The sequence below is a fragment of the Amia ocellicauda genome, chromosome 6, assembly GCF_036373705.1.
Source record: "Amia ocellicauda isolate fAmiCal2 chromosome 6, fAmiCal2.hap1, whole genome shotgun sequence".
In the NCBI taxonomy this organism is placed as follows: domain Eukaryota; kingdom Metazoa; phylum Chordata; class Actinopteri; order Amiiformes; family Amiidae; genus Amia; species Amia ocellicauda.
The window spans coordinates 43029720-43035717 of NC_089855.1; the positions used below are offsets into that span (position 1 = coordinate 43029720).

The 5998-nt window shown below is 41.9% G+C and overlaps 1 non-coding gene across 1 annotated transcript; it reads left to right on the plus strand.

Moving 5' to 3' along the window:
* Nucleotides 1–1043: 1043 nt before the first annotated feature.
* LOC136752097 (U5 spliceosomal RNA) lies at nucleotides 1044–1158 on the plus strand. Its single transcript, XR_010817262.1, has one exon. It is a non-coding gene; the product is annotated as a U5 spliceosomal RNA (small nuclear RNA).
* The last annotated feature ends 4840 nt before the right edge of the window (nucleotides 1159–5998 follow it).

Consider the following 5998-nt stretch of genomic DNA (forward strand, 5'->3'; position numbering starts at 1 on the left):
CTATTGCAACATGGATTACACAAAAAAAATGAAATCCAAGTATGTAGTGGTCCTTGGGCCATTGTGTGGTGATCCAGATCACTTCAGCATGAATTTTACAGTGGTCTGGACTACAATTCCAGGGACTACTGTGCAGTGGTCCAGACCTCAGAAACTGTATGCATATGAACAGTGAAGTAGGCATCATAACTGTAGCCAATACTTTGTGGTTAAAATGCTTAATTTAATCCCTGTATTGTATGGAATAATAATAACAACTGTAAAACATAAGAGAAGGGCCTGATAATAAATACAATACACAATAGACTAGAACCCTTAGAATGTAATAATATGAACATTTTCATGATTAGTATGATTGTACTTTGGATGATCTATTAATGCAAGTTGATAACATATTTTACAGAAAATGGGTTTTAGGAATTGTGTTAAAAAAACTAAAAGAACTGTCTTAGGGACCACTGCTCCCTTTTTCCAGACCAATGTATAGCCCACTTTTCTTTTAAATTATGTTTAAAACAAAATTGAGGAAGCAGTGGTTAGTTCTGAATCAAACATTTTGACCCCCTCACTCAATCTGTAAGTCCTGCAACAAACATTGGAATATGCATAGATATTTGCTCAGACTGGTATAAATGTCCCTAATAAATAACCAAATGCCATTTTTGTTGTTTCAAATGTGTCCAACATCTTACCAGTATGTATTTTTAGCATGTCACAAAGGTTCCCTAATTCGTTTTACAAATGTTCCCTGTTTGTTATGAATGTTCCCTAAGCATGTGACGAATGTTCCCTAGTTTATGTTACAGATGTGCCCTAGCACTTCTCTCTCTCTCTCTCTCTGTCTCTCTCTCTCTGTCTCTCAATTTAGTGCATTTGTATTGTCATAGCAATTGGACATGCAAACATACATACGTATATACATATGGAAAATAAACAATACAATTTTAATTCACAATTAGATGTAATAAAGTACAGATAAACAAAATGTAATAAAATGTGATCTTTAATACACACAAATATGTATGGCTGGTCGGAAGCGTCTTGGACTCGGGTTCCTCTTCATTACTTATAACGCTTTTGCCTTTTGTTTAAGCTTTCCATGGAGGAGAACGTGGATGAGTTTGTACCATTCTTGGGAGGCTCTGCCTTGTTGAGGCGGAGCTGTGATCCAGGTGAACAGCAGATCGGGCATAGGTGGGCATGTGGGCGGAGGAAGAGGAAGGCCGGTCAAGCAAATAATCTTGCTAAGGTACGCAGCAGCAGCAAACAGCCCCCCCATCCAGCCAGCCAGGCAGTCTGGCTGGCAGTGACTGAGTGGTTGACAGATGGCAAGCAACGGAATGCACGTGCTCTGTGATGTCATAGCAGTCAGCTCAGAGAGAGGTTCGTGATGTCATCGCTGAGCTGGCTGGCTCTGTGTGTCTTGCTGGCTGTGTGTGTGTGTGTGAGTGGGTGGGTGGGTGGCTGTGTTAGTGTCTGTCTGTCTGTCTTTCTGTCTCTCTCTGTCTCTCTCTCTCTCTCTCTCGCTCTGTAGTTGCATCATAGGGAACATATGTAACAATCTCTCTTCTTGTTAACCAAAAATGTGAATGAACTTTTTCACGTGGGTTTTGCCTTGGTTGGAAACGTTTTAAGATTATTTATGAAGTGTAAATTGGATTAGTCTCAATTCTCCATAGTTTTCAATGTATGTGCCATTCAGCAGTGTTCATGTTACAGATGTGTCCTATGCAGTGGTAGGGTCAATAAAATGTCAGTAAAACTTTATTTTAGCAACTATGGAGGAAGAAATGGAATTAGAGGGTCCTCACTAATTATCTAATTTATCAACAATGTTTAAAATTAGGCCTTGCGAAGCTGCAGAAAATGCTGTATAATTGTATGTGTGTTCAACTACCAGCTGCTAAAGTCTGATAGCTTTTGAAGACTCTGTATAGGAAGTTGAAGAAAGTGTTTTGTGATAATTATATAATGTTTTATATTAATACTAGCAATAGAAGTAGTTTTGTTTACAGACTGAGCAGATTAGATTTAGCAGGACAAGTCAACATGGTTGGTTTGTTAGAAACTCCTGTCAGTAATGAAAGATTACACAGTGCCGAAATAGCCTACAGCTGTCTGCTGAGAATTTGTTTATGACTGAATTGTTTCTCCAGATAGGGAGGAATTGTTTTTGTTAAAGAGCGATTGACACTAGGTAAATGAAGACCATGGGATCACATCTTCCTAGTGCACATCAAAGACAGATATCTGCTTTGGATCCATCACCTCTTCACGGGAGGACAGATCGTAAAACGGACCAGGACCTGTATCTTCTGATTGGATGAACGGCCATAAGATGTTACGTCATTTTTCCAATAAAGTTGTACTCATGTCTGTAAACATTAAGCCTCACTGAAGGAATTATTTCTGACAGTGGAGCTTCCGAGCGGCTCGATTAAAGTTCTGTTTGCTTTGTCTCCACGACTCTCCACTTATTTCAGACACGGTTCTACAGGGTGAATGTGGAGTCCATTGTTTCGGATTTAAAACAGTTTGTTAACTCGGCACAGGCTCTGTTGCGGGGCTCTGCGGAGCTTGAGAATCCGGAAAGGTTTAGATTGAGAAAACTAGAAAAAAAACTAGAAAACAGTGTTGCCCTGCAGGGCCTGAACAACGGAAAGGCTCCCGGACTGGACGGCCTGCCGGTGCAGTTCTTATAAGACTCTGTGGCCAGTACTGGGGATGGACTTACTCAGTGTGTGTGAAGAGGGTGTGCTGGACGGTGAGCTGCCATTGAGCTGCAGGAGGGCAGTACTTACACTGCTCCCTAAAAAGGGTGATTTATGTTAAATCTCCAACTGGAGACCTGTGTCATTGTTGTGCTGTGACTTTAAGATCTTGTCAAAGGCCCTTGCCAACCGTCTCAATCCAGTTATGGGATCCCTAGTGCACCCAGATCAGACTTATTGTGTCCCACAGCGCTCTATATTTGATCATTTTTTTTTGGCGAGGTACCTGATGTCGGCATCCAGGTTGTTTGGCTTTCAAGCAGGTTTGATCTCCTTGGATCAAGAAAAAGCATTTGATCATGTGGATCATAAGTATTTGTTCCATACCTTGGAAGCTTTTGGTTAGGGCCCTAATTTCTTGGCACTGATTAAATGTTTGTATAATAATGTTTTTAGTGTGTTAAAAATCAATGGCGGGTTGAGTACCCCATTTCCAGTGCAGAGAGGGATTAGACAAGGCTGCTTGCTATCGGGAATGCTGTATTCCTTGTCCATAGAGCCTCTCTTGCACACGCTGAGGACTGTGTTGACTGGTCTGAGCATCCCGTTCTGCAGTGTGGTGTGTGTTCAGTTGTGTGCATATGCAGACGATGTGTGTGTGTGTGTGTGTGTGGTGGGGGACTGGGACGTTGTGCTTTTGGAAGAGAGCCTAGAGAGAAATGGGCAGGTGTCATCAGCAAGAGTTAATTGGATGAAGAGCAGTGCGGTGCTGCTCTGGGAGTTGGGGGGAGGCAGCCCCTGGGTTTGCAAGCTGGGCTGCAGTGGAGTAGTGGGGAGTTAAAGTGTCTGGGGGTGTTCCTGAGGGGAGAGAAGGCAAAGCAGAGGAACTGGGAGAGGATAGAGGAGCAGGTACAGGAGAGGTTGGGGCGCTGGCGATGGCTGCTACCCCAGCTCTTGTACAGAGGGAGGGTGCTGGTCATTAATAATCTGGTGGCTTCAATGCTGTGGCACAGGCTAGTGTGTGTGGAGCCGCCACCAGGTGTGCTCACCAGACTCCAGAGGATCCTGCTCCATTTCTTTTGGGACAGGCTGCACTGGATCAGGCAGAGTGTGTTTTTTCTGCCAGTAGCAGAAGGTGGGCAGTGACTTTTAGACCTGACCAGCAGGGTGGCAGTGTTCAGGTTACAGACAGTTCAGAAGCTGCTGTTCTCAGAGGCTGTAGCTGGACAGGCAGTTGTTTGTGACAGACATGTCTCAGTTGGATCTCAGAGGGGTTCCACTTTTTTACCATAGTGTTTTGAAAGCGTGGTGGCTAGTGCGGGTGCGAAGAGACATGGAGAGGTTGGGGGCTTATTGGCTTTTGAGAGAGCCGTTGCTGTGTAACCCTGCACTGCGGCTCCCTGTGTTGGAGTCTCAGGGCTTGCACAGCAGGCTGGTTAAGGCAGGTGTGACCAGGCTGGGGCAGGTTGTGATGGGGAGGGGGGGTGGCTGGATGAGTGTGGAGGCCTTGGCAGGAAGGCTGCAGGTGCACTCAGTGCGAGTGGTAGGGGTGTTGCTGTCTCAGTAGAGTGTGGCCCTGCAGGAGTAGGGGCTGGGTGTACAGTGGGAGGTTTGGATGGGGAGCAATGAATCCGATAGACAGAGGCTTTTCATTGAGCTGAAGCTTTCCCCTTCCATGTGGCTCAGGCAGGATAGGCCAGATCTGATTTTACAGATGAAGGAAGTCTCCGATGTTGTTTTCTCTAGTGCTAATAATAAGACGCTGTATCAATTTGTATTGAAAACGACTCATTTTGCACAGTTAAAAGATGTCCCTGATTCACCCTGGAGAGGGAAGCTGCTATTTGAGAGTGCAGTTCGCCCAGCTTGGGGAACCCTGTATACAGCCCCCCTGAATAAGAGAGCTGGGGATTTACACTGGCACTTAGCAGTGAATTCCTTTCTGTCCATTATTGATCATGATGTGACTGATGCCTGTGTGTTTTGTGGTCAAACGAAAACTGTTGCTCACCGTTATTTAGACTGTAATAGATTACAACCTTTATTTCTATGGTTAAAAGTTCCTTTTTCAACTCTCATTGTGTTTTTCTCCAAGGGTGTTTGTGTTCGGTATAAGTGCTATTGTTCAACTGAAAGACAAGGTCAAGTTAACCAATTTTTTGATAGGGCAAAAAGAGTAGGAAACGGAAATTGAGTAAGTATGTCTTTTGTGAGGTTTTGACTGTTTTTCAAATTAGTGTAGCTGTTCAAATCACTGTCGATTATGAATACCACAAAACAATGTGTAGTGTGGATCAGTTTGAGAAGGTATGGTGCTTGATAGGGTTCTCTGCCTGGTTGGGAATGAGGGTTTGGTTTTAAATATATAAAGAGTGATGTCTGTTCTGTTTTTATGGTAATTGGATAGTTGTTTAACAGCTGCATTTTTTGTAGGCTGCATTGTTTTTTTTAATGCTTTTTGTGGATTTTGTGTTGAATGATGCACTTTTGTAATAAAGTACATTTTAAAGTAAAAAAAAAATATCTCTCTCTCTTTCTCTCTCTCTCTCTCTCTCTCTCTCTCTCTGTCTCTCGCTCTGTAGATGCATCATAGGGAACATATGTAACAATCTCTCTTTTTGTTTACCAAAAATGTGAATGAACGTATTTCAAGTGGGTTTTGCCTTGTATGGAAACGTTTTAAGATGATTTATGAAGTGTAAATTTGATAAGTCTCAATTCTCCGTAGTTTTCAATGTATGTGCCATTCAGTAGCGTTCATGTTACAGATGTGTCCTATGCAGTGGTAGTGTCAGTAAAATGTCAGTAAAACTTTATTTTAGCAATAATACAGGGGAATAATGCAAATAGAGGGTCCTCACTTTGTATCTAATTTACCAACAACGTTTAAAATTAGGTTTTGCGAAGCTGCAACAAATGCTGTATAATCGTATGTGTGTTCATTCACCACGTGCTAAAGTCTGATAGCTTTGATTATATATATTTTTTCTCATGAACAACAAATGTTATTTGCTTGATTTTTACAGAGTATGTCATAAATTCCATTAATATGAAGCCTGACAAATTGTAAGCTGTAATATTAAATATATTCAAAGTTACATCATTTGTATGTTTTTCCTATCATGTAACAAATGTTCCCTATGTGATAGATGCATTATATCTTAATAATGTCAAAACAATTAAAGATATACGGATTATTATTTTCGGAAAAGTTATAACACATTGCTATTAACTATGTGTGTCAGTAAAAGTTTAAAAAATCCTGACAGTTTTTTATTGATCCTGCA